Consider the following 13,529-nt stretch of genomic DNA (forward strand, 5'->3'; position numbering starts at 1 on the left):
TCCATAATCTGGCTATTGTAGATAATGCTGCTATAAATATCAGGGTGCATGTATTCCTTTGAATTAGTATTTTTGTATTCTTTAGGTAAATACCTAGTAGTGTAATTGTTGGATCATAGGGAGTTCTATTTTTTTTTTAAGATTTTATTTATTTATTAGAGAGATTGTGTGTGAGCACAAGCAGGAATAGGCAGAGGGAGAAGCAAACCCCCCGTTGAGGAGGGAGCCCAATCTCAGGACCCATGAGATGATGACCTGAGCCAAAGCCAACTGTTTAACCTACTGAGCCGCCCAGGTGCCCCGGGGTAGTTCTATTTTTAGCTTTTTGAGGAACCTCCTTACTATTTTCAAGAGTGGCTGCTGCTAGTTTGCATTCCCACCACACTGCAAGGGGTTTCCTTTTCTCCACATCCTCACCAGCCCCTCTTGTTTCTTGTATTATTCTGACAGGTATAAGGTAATATCTCATTATAGTTTTGATTTGTATTTCCCTGACAATGAGTAATGTTGAGCATCTTTTCATATCTGTTGGCCATCACTATGTCTTCTTTGGAAAAATGTCTATTCGTGTCTTCTGCCCATATTTTAATTGGATCATTTCTTTTTTGGGGGTATTGAGCTTTATAAGTTCTTTGTATATTTTGGATACTAAACCTTTTCAGATATGTAATTTGCAAATATCTTCTTCCTTTCCATAGGCTGCCTTTTAGTTTTTTGCCTTCTTTTGGATTGAGTGTTTTTATGACACCATTTTATCTTTTGTACTGTTTAGCTATAATTCCTTGTTATATCCTTATAGTTGTGGCTGTAGGTTTTACAATATGCATCTTTGATCACAATCTCCCTTTAAATATTATACCACTTCATGCATAATGTAAAAGCTCACATTATTCTTCCTTTCTTCTCCTTCCATCCCACTGTTATTGTTGTCACACATTTACTTCTACATTTACTTTTTCATTACATTGGAAAACAATTTTATTAGTGAAATAAATAAAATAAATTGAAATGAAATACATGAAAAGACCAAATTTTATCATTTTATATAACATTTCAATCAATATTAATGACTTTTTCTTTTAACTCACAGTAAGTTGTTATTAATTTCTGCTTTAAGCATGCAATTATCTTTTGAAGAAATTCTAAAAATAGAAAAATTTGAACATATCCACATATTTACCTTTTCAAAACTTTTTATGCCATTATTGAGACTCAATTTCTATCTAGTATAATTTCTTTTTATCTGAGAAACATTTTTCTTGTTGTGTAGATCAGCTGAGAAATTTTTTCAGCTTTATTTGTCCAAAAAAGAATTTTTTTTCCTAATTTTTGAAAGATATTTTCTCTGGATATTGAATTCTAGTTTGACAGCAATTTTTTTCAACACTTAAAAGATGTCATCGTATTTCTGGATTGCAATTTTTTTCCAGTGAGAAGTCTGCAATCATTCTTTGTTTTCTCTGGCTGCTTTTAAGATTTTGTCTTTATCATTAATTTTTAGCAACTTGCTTTTGATGTGTCTTTATGTGGGTTTTTGTGTGTTTATCTTGCTTGTGTTTTTTGAGCTCTTAGGTTTGTAGTTTCATACTTTCTATCAAATTTGGAAAATTTTTAGTCACTAAAATTCCCATCTTCTCTTCCAAGTCAAAACTTCAATTGCATGTGTTTCAGACTATTTAATATTGTACCATGGGTCCCTGAAACTCTTCATTTTTTTTTCAGTCTTTTCTTCCCTTTTGTATATCAGTTTGTATAGTTTCTATTGATTTCTATGTCTTCAAGTTTATTGAACTTTACTTATGTAGTTTCTAAAAACTCCATTAAGCCCATCTACCAGTTTTTTCATTTTAAATATTATCTTTTTCAGTGCTAAAAGTTCCATGTGACCTTTTTGTTATATATGTTACATAATAATAATTTTATATATGATAATCTTTATACTTTTATTTCTGTCATTACATTTATGCTTTTCTTTAAGCACTTGACTTTATCTATAATAGCCATTTAAAGTATGTGCTAAAATCCCTCATCTCTACAGTTTCTGGGTATATTCCTATTCATCGATATCTCTCTTGATATAAGTCTCATTTTTCTGCTTGTTTACATGTCTTGTAATTTTGTAGTGAGTTCTAGACAGCAGATTTTATGTTGCTGTGTGTCTGTGTTTTGTTGTCTTTAAAGAGTGTTGAATTCAGTTTGGTAGGTGTTCAAGTTACATTTGGATCTATGTGACTCTTTCATGATTTTCTTTTTGTAACTTGGTCAGGGATGGTCAAGAGCATTCTTAACACTAGTGTGAGTTAGCTCTACTGTTACGGTGTGAGCTTTCTGGGGTTTCTGTTGAATGTCCGAGATGTTCAGTGAAGGCTCTGCACTATGGCTTATTAGAACTCAAATCTCTCCCACTCCTGTGTATCTCCTGGCCCTGTGTGAGTAATGGACATTGCTCAGCTTATAGCTCCTCAGTCATTTTCAACCAGCCTTATGGAGTTTCACCCTACACATGTGTAGCTCAGTATTCACCAGTAGACTCAAGAATAACTCTTGCAGATTTTTGGAGCTCTTTCTCTGTCCTCTTTCCTTTCCTGTTCTTATCAGTTCAAATTTCAGGTGGTTAGCCTCTCTTAAGTCTCATATCTGTCACTTCAACTTATTGAGAGTGTCATATTCTGCTTTCCTTACTTCTCGCCTTACCATATTCCAGGAAGTATCTTCAGGCACAAAGCTGAAGATATCATAAAGTTCACCTCATTTATTTTCTTTTTTCTCAGTTATGCACTACTTGTTGTCCAATGTATGAAAACAGTTGTGTCTTTACATTTTTTTTCAAGTTTTCTAGTGTTCATTTTATTTTATTTTGTATTTATTTTTTTTAAGATTTTGCTTATTTATTTGAGATAGAGCAAGAGAGAGAGAGAGAGAGCAAGAGCAGGGCAGAGGGGCAAAGGGAGAGGGAGAAGCAGGCTCCCTGATGAGCAGGGAGCCCCATGCAGGGCTCAATCCCAGGACCTAGACAGCATGACCTGAGGTGAAGGCAGATGCTTAACCAACTGAACCACCCAGGCGCCCCGCTAGTGTTCATTTTAATGGTAGGAGGGCAAGTCAGGTCCCATTTACTCTTTAATGACTAAGGATGCTAATGAGCCTAGCCCAGATCCTTATCTGTGGTTTTAATGTCTTGACTCTTTGTTAGAGAAGTTTCTGCTTTCTCTTGCATGCTGCTATATTAGTTGAGAACCCTGATTTTATCATACAGAAGTATGTTCAATTGGATTTACTCCTGAGAGCTGGAGATGGAACAAAACAGCCTTAGAAAAAACAAAAACAAAAAAGAAAGCAGAGTGGCCTACTCCCTGTGGCCATTATTTCTGCTGTAGCTCAAGGATCTTGTCCCCAGTATAGCTAAGCCAGATGCCCAGACTGGTGAACTTTGTTGCTACCAGGGACTCACTCAGGAATTTTGTCATTATTTTTTTAACCCAAATGGTATTAATGTTTAATTTCATTAACACTCTCTAGACTGTTTATGAACATTTTCGTGCAGTATGTATGAAATATTTCACAATACAAATTAAGAGTTTTGCTTACAGTAAGGATAAAATGTTGGAATTATGAGGCTCACATTTTGTATTTTAACCATTGTGAGATAAACACATTCTGGTAGGCATAGTGCTACCATAAAACAACAAGCAAGCAAAGAGACAAACCAAGAAATAAAACTTACATGGACCATGAACTCTAAAGGTATCCAGAGAAAATTTTAATTATTATGATGAATTGATTAAATATGTTTCATATTGCAGTATGGTAAGAAGAATTGGTGGATCAAGGTGAAAAAATATAGTTTCTACCCTTAAGGACCTACAGGGTATGTGTGATGGTGGAGTTGGGGAGCCCAAGCTTACGGAGATAATGGGAAAATAATAGATAAGAATGGGTGACGGAGAACCACAGAATATTATTACAGCACAAAAGGAAAGATTTTGTGTTGAAGTGACATATTAAATGACTCCAATAAAATAAGCAGAAATTAAATTAGGGAAAGGGCATATGTGGTGTGGGAAAGTTGGAAAGGTCATTAACAGACATAAACAAGGTCATTGAGGCAAAAAAGGAATGATGGGTGCAGGATACTGGTGTCTGTTTGGAGCATAAAGTGGAAGACTGGCAATGCCTGGAAATGAGGCTCAACACTATGAAGAGTTTGTATACTACGTTAACAAACTTGGAGTTCACCTATAATGAAAAGGAGCCATTAGCAGTTTTTAAGAAAGCTGTTCCATATACAGACTTATTTTTGCACAAATGTCAGGGAGTGTAGCATTCATATGAATAAGAACAGTGGTTAGAAAAGTCAAATGATTATTACAGTAATTGAATTAAAAGAATCCTGCCCCTGAAAAAAAAGTTTAATGATAGAAGAGGGGGAGTAATTGACAGATCAAGGGCCCAGATAGTACAGCGTCAAGGAACTGAAAAAGGCACCCTTCATCCTCAAAACTAGAGGAAAGGAATACATGTGAATGGTTTATGTAAATTATTTCATAGGTGAGAGATTGGCAAATTCAGAGAGATTATGCATTATGGCCTCAGTTTTGTCAATGAAAGTGGCCTGAAAGTGAGAGGAGAATTGGATGAGATTTGTGCAGATTTGGAATAGTAGTTAAGGGAGAGGAAGCAAAATACAGCTCAAGAGATTAGTAGAAGAAGCCGAGGATCCAGCTGCAGTTTGAAATTATGATTTTATGGTGGCAGCATCTATAAGACTGGGAGATTTTTCGCCTACTGGCACTCAACTGCTCAGGTGTAGGAAAGGGAAGATGATAGATTAAAGCTCTGATTCAGTTTTTGTTGCATTGAGTTTAGATGGTAGGGGTTCACAGTTTTTCTGAGTAGCAATTAAAAGCTTTTTTTAGAGAATCAAACCTACCTTTGAAATCTTCTCTCTCATCTCCTATAAGGAGGGAAGAAAATGTATTCATCAGGGGTCCTCTTGGGAAGAACAAAGTATAGTATTATTTGGAAGAATTATTTCTTGGAGTTGTGACCTCCAATTGCATATTGAAACAATAAATGGTATTCACTAAAATGATATGCATTAGAAAGGGAGGAAATTTTGGTTTGCTTCAATAGGGAGAGATGAGAATACAAAAACAAGAAGACGGAAGGAAGGAAGGGAGAGGGGCTGCAGATATCTAACCTGCACAATATACTCCTCATTGTCACCTCTAAATATTCAGGGACAATCTAACAAATACTTGGTAGAATCTAATTTATCATGTCAATTAGATAAGGGACTGAATTTTACATACAGGTTAATGCAAAATGTACAAATGCAGGAAACACAAACATAGGAACTAGAGGCAGCATACCTCATGAGAATTCAAGCTCCCAAGAATGGACATTGGCGATCCATGGCCAGTTTACCTACAGTGTCAGGAAAGTCTCCCTAATAGCTTCTGAAGGATAGGATTCAAACCGATCCCTCTGTATCTCCTGACTGCTTAGCATATGCCTTACACACAGGAAGCATTCAGTAGATAAACTCTATTCTGAGTCATCCTTCTTAAGGATGAATGCTACCTTTTATAAGAGGGAACAGAAGGAAAAAAAAGTGACTGGATCTCTGACCTTTCCCTGCCTTCAAATAAACAACTCAAAGCACAGCTCAGCACTGTCATTTTCAAATAACAAGGGCACGACATTTTCAAACATTGGAATACTGTGATAGCACATGTAAATTTTCTAAGAGAGACTGTATAACCAGAAACATATGTGCATTCAGTAACTATTATAAATTCCTGTGGCTAGGCTACAAGTAAAGCCACCCTTGTAGCAACTCTGTACCAAAAGCCATCGACATCTGTTCTTAAAGGTAAGTGCTGGCTCTCAGCTTTCTGGTTGAGGTCATTGTCTGGAAAAAATTTGTCAGGTTGGTCAGTACAGCGGTTAGTACTGGATTAACCAATTATCAGGTTAAGTTTGTGTTTAGGATGCCAGCAAAGCTGGGGCACCATATATATATATGTGTATATTGTACACCATATATATATATATATATATAAAATTTTTTACATATACATACGTATATGTACACTATATATATATTATATATATAATATATATATAATTTTTTTTATGAAAATCTTCCAAGAATATTATAGGAAAATTCGTTGGGAAAGGTTTACTTTTTGTTTTCGTTTTGTTTTTTAGATTATATTGGGAGTTGATGAGATGTGTAGGAGAGGAAAATGTTTTCCTCAACCTTCTTAGGATCCTTGGCTGGGTCTCAAAAATTAAACTGCCAAAGATAAATTAACAGAAGAAAAGAACACACATTTTATTGACTTTTTACATGTAAGTGGAAGAACTGAAGAAGTGGCCAGAGTAGGAAGCTGTTGTTCCTTTTAGGAAAAGAAACAATAAATTTGTGAAGAATTGACAAAAGAGAGGGGTTTGAGTTCTCTAACTCAAAGTAGCAAGTGGTGAAGTAGTCACTGAGAAGATAAGGATGAATTTAATAAGGTTTGTTTGTACAGATTTCTCAACCCCAAATTCTCCATCTCTGGTGACAAAAATGTCGTTCTTCTTCCTTGTACAGGGAGAGTAACTTTTATATGGGAGTTTCATGATCTATTTCAGGGAAGAGGGGTGAGGAGGATGGTGGGAGGTCAAAGTGACCTTCCTGCTTCTGCCTTTTTCTCAAAGTCCTCCAGCTTAAGATATTCAGCATGCCAAGTTTCCATTGTTTGGGGTAGCATGTCCTGAACCCCACAAGATGGAAACATACTTTTGTTAGTTTTGTTAGTAATTGTCTTCAAAAATTACACTGTAGGTGGATATTTTCAGCAGACACAATGGCATTGAATAATAACAAAGAAGTAGCAAACAAGTTGGTAGTTCAATAAAATAACCAAGTTCAATTGGACAAAAATAAAGGGCAGAAAACATCAGAATTTTCCCTTACTCATTCAGCTATCAAGTCTTAAGCAACTCAAGCTTACAGCTAACAATACGTTGACTAATAAAAATCCTGGGGGGACTGATTTAATGAATAGATAAGAATTATTCACATATTAATTATAATTAGCATATCAACTGTATGGAAATTAACTACTTCTGAAGTATTTGAGGGTATTGAAGGTGCTTAGAAACAGTTGATAGTCTATGTTATCTTAAACATTCTGCTTACACTTAAACAATTAAATCATAGTGTTCATAAGCAAGGAATTATTTTGACAAAGATGAACTTTATTTAAATTTAACTCAAGCTCAGACGTCCTAAATTATACAAAATCTGAATATTGTGGAGTATGTTGAAAGGTTTTATTGCAGCTTTTAAATCCTCTTTTCTTTCTTTCTTTTTTTTCTCTTTTTAGTGATATCGGGAAGGAGTTCCAGAAGATGTGCCTATACTGGACATGAGTAAAAAAAGGTCCAAAGATACATTTTGTAAATTATTAAAATCTTATCTTAAAATATACCCTAATTGGTCACATTGCATTCCACAGCCCGTGTAACATCTGAGTGGCCAGATGGGTACCTTCTTTTTAGCTATATCCTTGTACCCTATGGGATACAGGGAAAGAAAAAAAATCTCTTCTTCTGCCTACCTGAAGTTTTTCAACTGGAACCCTGTAAATTAGACTGACAAAAGACAGATTAATAAGAGAAAAACAAAAAGAAGTTTACTAACTTGTATATTTCACATACACAGGAGAGATAGGGTTTAGTAACTCAAAGGGGTGACTAGACCTTGGGCTTATATAGCATTATAACAAAGGAATAATAATTTTTTGAGAGAAGTAGCGAAACAAAGGAAAAGTACCTTGAGATTCTGGGGCTCAAACCATGGGAAGTCAAGTATCTGGGAAAGTAATGGTAGACAAAGGCTATTTAGTGAAGTTTGTTATGTAGATTATTCCAGTGCTGTTTCCAGGCTGATAAGGATCTAAAGTTGTCTCCAGTGATTCACTTTTGTTGTTCCTAGTGGAGGGGAGGAAGGACATCTTTATAAATTTATGTCCTGCTTTTAGACAAATAGAAGGAGAGCAGATTAAATTTTATATATTTGCTTCTTCCCAATTGCCTTCAGCTCAAAATCATCCTTCTGCCAAAGTGGCATATTTTGAGTGGCAAATTCTTCTGTGCTTCAAGGACAGGATTTTGCTTGTTCCTGCCCAAACTTCACAAACCTCTTTGTATTTGTAGAAAATGTGAGAAAGGTATAGTTTTTGATGAGATATAAATAAACTGTTTTTCTCATTAATATCAAAGGAAAGTCCATCAGTCCATTGCATTTACCAAGGTAAAATCAAGGCAATATTATCATATTATTAGCAGTAATATCGGTGGGAAAATATCCTATTGGCCTATTATAGAAGCTTCAGATCAAAGATAGTTTCCAGTCTATACTATGTCCGGAAAGAGCCACTAACACAAATATCTTGCTTAAATATCCTTTATGTATTTCAATGTTAAAGAGAAACTATAAGATCATTGTATTGGCGTTTTTTCCTTCTGAGATATCAATGTGTCAAATAGGTACAATTTTATGAAATAGTCTTATGACTTTAAAAAAGTTAAAATTTCAATGTCTACCCTAAATGTCTACCAAACTATCTTATAAGGACCTCATGTCCTCCCCTGCTTAAAACTTTCCAACAACTTCCTATTGCATTGCCTTTAGGATAAAGTTCAAATTCATCAGCACAGTATATTTGGATATTTCAGGATCAGGTTTCCTCCTCATTCTCCATTCCTTACACCAAAATTCTCAACACCATTAATAATTAATATCTCTCTGTGTGCAGGTACTAACCACTTGACACTCTCTCCTGACTCCCTGCTTTGCAGATGCTGTTACCTCTGCCGGCGATGCTTTCTCTGCCTCATCTACTGGCAACCTGACAGTTTAAGCTTCAACCACCCAGAAACCTGATCATGGATCCTCAACCTTCTCCAGCTTACGTTCAAAAAAACATTGTGTGAGAGACGTCTTTTGTGCTTTTCCTGGTTGTGCTGGTGCTGCACTGATTTTTTTTTTTTTCGCTGAATTTTAAGAATTGATTTTCTCATCTTTTCTCTCTACCAGAAGTTAAATTACTTGAGGTTGAGGACAGTTGGGGTTTTTTGTTTGTTTTCAGTACCTTGCACAGAGATTGAAATAGGATAATTTTTCAATAAATAAGTGTTAGATACTTAAATTCTAAAAAATTTTGAGCAGCCACAGTCAATATATTTCTACATCTTAACAGCCTGGATTATCATACCTGCCGTCTCACTCTCTTCTCTTTCTCTTCTTTCAAGTCTCTGCTTAAATGTCATGTTATCGAGATGGCCTTTCCTAATCTCCCTATTGAAACCTTTCACTCAATTCTCATCTATTACCCTCTTTCTACACTGCCTTGCTGTTTTTCGATACAGCACTTATCATCTCCTGACATACATACATACATGCATAAATAGTTTCTGTCTCTTCCACTGGAATGTAAGTTCCTTGAGAGCAGAGTCTTTATTTTGTTCTCTACTCTATCTCTAGTCCCTAACATAGTGTCTGAAACATAGAAAGTATAAATTTCATTCATTTAACAAATATTTATTGAGTGCCAGGTACTGTTCTAAGTGCTTAGTGTACATTGGTGAACAAAGTAAGCTCTTTCCCTTGTGAGTGGCCAGGGGGAGGCAGTGGTGAGGGAGGGAAAAAAATAAAAATAAAAAATCGGCATAAAAAATAAGGAAAATATTTGCTATATTGGAAGATGTTATGCGAAAAGAAATATAGACTGAAGAGGATCAGGTGTTCTAAGGGGGAATTTACACTATTAAATAGGGTGGTCAAATAAATATTTATGAATAAATAAATGTTTATTGAATAATACATATTTGTTCGATGAATGAATGCATATCTTCTATTCCATATGCTCAGCTATTTTATACATACTTAAACTTGGATGAGTTAAATAACTTCAGCTCACTAACAACCACAACATGAACGGAAACCTTTCGAATAGAAAATTATTTTGTTTGAATGGACCATTCACCTCATGTAAAAAAAAAAACAAACTAAATATTTCCTCCTATTTAGTTAGGCAATTAGAGGAAGAGTAAACTCTCATAAACTGCCAGTCCATTGTTCTTTTCATTATATCAGAATGGTTCAAATCCAAACTTTTATTTCTGAGTTGACCTACTAGCCTTATGGAAAGACAGCACAATTTATGTATATAGGTAAAGTCAACTTGTTTTTCTGTATTTCAGTCTTCCAAGCTATGAAATAGGATAAGGAAGAAAAGATTCGCCATCTGTTATGCAGGCATATCACTAGAAATATAATGTTCCTAAATGAACTTTCTGCTAACTTCCCACTCTAGCTCATTTGTCTTATATATCTATGTAATTGCTTATTCATATATTCAGACATTTTTATTGGGTGCCAATTCTGGTCCAGGGACTGTGCTGAGCACTTAGGATGTAGAGATGATTACCACTTTATTTAACAAAGTCTATTCATTAATTCATTCCATAATTATTTATTGACTACTTTATGTCAGGCATTGTTCTAGGTGGTGGGAGGGCAGCAAAGAACAAAAAATGCAAATTCACTGTTCTTATGTAGGTTGCATTTTGGGAGGAGAGACAAATAATAATCAACTAAACATATAGATACATGATATAATGTTAGGCTGTTAATTCCTAAGAAGAGAAATAAAGTAAAGAAGGAAATATAGTGATGGGATAGAGTTGCTGTTTTAAATAAAACTCTCCAAGAAGGCCCATCTGAGAGGGTCACTTCTGAGCAAGACTTGAATGAAGTAAAGGAGAAAACCCTGTAAAGATGTGGAGCAGAGCATTCATGACAGAAAGCACTGGCTGAGGCTGACTTTCTCTGAGAGCAGGTTCTAGACACAAGGTAGCCTCTATCAGTGGGTATGCCCTCAAGGGCCAACTATGCTTGGATAGATTATGCTAATCCATGTATAGTCATGTTTGTAGCTTGAAATCGACCATGGTGGAAGTATTTATGTCATGCAAATCAACAAATATAACAGATCAGAGTTTTTCTCCCAGAGAGCCAGTTGTTAAACATTTACCGGCATATCATTGACTCTGTTCCCAAGTACTGAGGGAAGGGAGAATGGTAGAGGTGAAATAATTTCCTTAGGGGCTAGATCCAACTTCTGTGAGACCAGTTCTCTTGGTGGAGACCTAGCCAAAAGATTCTGGTTGTTTCTTTATGTATCCCTTCCTGGACCCCAATGTTTGAGGTGGGGGGGAGTAAACTTGGTAGTCACTGCCCTGAGTAATTGGTAAATGGCATCAGTGAAAAAGCCCTTCCTCCTTACCCTTGCACTTCTATGCCACTTTCAATTTTTAAAAATGTTTAGTCCATAATACCTGTTTTATCATGTTCACAGTACCACCACCAACCAAACCTGAAAGAATAAAAAAGCTAAGTGGAGGACCGAATAGAAAATACTACCACCTCCTGCTCCCACCAAAAGTGAGCAGGACATAATAACAGCATTAAGGTACCTAAATAAAAATATACTGTACATTTGTGAAGCACCCAAATACTCAACATTTTAGAACTGTTATCACAATTTTTTAAGACTTAATTTCAAGTATTAATATGATGGAAATGATGATAAGGCAACTAATACATTGCAAAAAATGTCATACAGTGTACTTTTTTCAATTAAGTGACAGTGTATGCATTCCTTAATGTGTAGACAGAATCTTATTTTTACCCATTTTATATAAATGGTAGGTTTAATTTATTAACCTGGATCCCATACACACAAACAATAGTTAAAAGTGAAATAAAGTGTTATTGATTGTAACTCTTTGGTTGCAAGTAACAGAAACAACTTGACTTGAGTTACAGAAAAGAAAGACAGAAAGGGAAAGAGAATACCATTGGACCTTAAGAAGGCCTAGAACTAGGAATTAGAAATTCTGATAGCCAGGCAGTACAAGTACAGTCTCTGTTACTTATTGTTGCTCTCTTTGTATCAGCTTCAATCCTTTATTCCTTCTGCAGACCAGTTATCTCCACTCCTTAGTTCACATGGTAGAATATAGTTGTCCATTACTTCTGAGTTAAGATGTTACCTTTCTAATCACTTGAGAACAACAACTGAGAGTTTTTCCTCCTATATCTAAGTTTTTAGGTGGAAGAATTAGATTGACACACTTTGCTAAGCTGCCCAATCTTGGTCTAACCAGCTATGGCCAAAGGAACTGGGCTCTCACATTACAAATATGGCTGCTGAAAGCCCATCATGTGAAGAGAGTCAAGGAATTGAGAAAGAGATAGTTCATAGAGAAAGAACATGTATTTATGGGCTAAGCAAATATACTATAAGTGCCCACATCAAAATACTTCATAGCAAATTCGAGAGTAGAAAGGGACTCAAAAAATCACCTAGTTCAATCCACTGCCCTGTGCAGTGATCTCTTCCACCCTGTCTCTGATGCATGCATTCAGCCTCTGCTTGAACATATAATAACAGAGAGCTGACTAAAGCATGAGGCCACTCATTCCAATGTGAGGCACTTTCATTGTTAGAAGGTTCATTCTTGCACTGAGCTGAAATTTGCCTCTCCATAACTTTAATCCATTCTACTTTGTGGAACAATAAATAATATGCTTAATTCCTCTTTTTACATGACAGCCCTTTATTTATTTAAGGATGACTAACATATTCTTCACTGGTTTTCCCCAGGGCAAACATTTCCAACTCCTTCAAACATTCGTTCTCTGACATGAATCCCTCATCCTTCCCTATTTTAATGGCTAGTTTGCTTTTGATTGTCCAGAAAAAATATTCCTACTCCAAATGTATAAAGCAGTAAACGGATCTCCCTGGCTCACATCACTGGCAAGACTACTAGAGTCAGTCTTCAGAACGTAGGTGATCCAGCAGCTCAGTTACTCATTCATCCTTCAGCAAATGCCTGGGGAGCATCTACTTTGTGCTAGGCATTTGTACTAGGCACGTGAGATGCATCAAGGCTAAAACAAACTGTTGGTTCTAGAGCTTATATTCCAACAGAGGGAGACACATGGTAATGAATAAATGTAAAAAAAATAAATTATATAATATATTAGAATGTGGTGAGTGCCTTTAATAAAAAGAGTAGGTACAGCAAGGAAAGGGGGACTGAGATAATTGGAGCAGGGTGACAAGTGGCTGTGTTTAGTCGTGTGATCAGGGTGCATCTCATTGTGATTTGAATAAAGACTTAAAGAGGAAGAGAGTTGGGGGTGCATGTGAAGTAGGCAAAAGTATTTGCAGGAAGAGCAGAGCAGAGAAACAGCTTAAGTGACGACCCTAAAGTGAGACAGTGCCTGGCATGTTTTAGGACCAGCAAAAAAAGCCAGTACATGGCAAAGAATGAGTGAAGGGGAGTCATCAGTGTTGAAGACACCGGACAGGGGACCAGATCACATAGGATTATAAGCTTTTGTAAGGACCCTGCCTTTTACTCAGAATGAAATCAGGTTCCATTTCAGGGTTCTGAGC

The sequence above is a fragment of the Ailuropoda melanoleuca genome, chromosome 2, assembly GCF_002007445.2.
Source record: "Ailuropoda melanoleuca isolate Jingjing chromosome 2, ASM200744v2, whole genome shotgun sequence".
In the NCBI taxonomy this organism is placed as follows: Eukaryota; Metazoa; Chordata; class Mammalia; order Carnivora; family Ursidae; genus Ailuropoda; species Ailuropoda melanoleuca.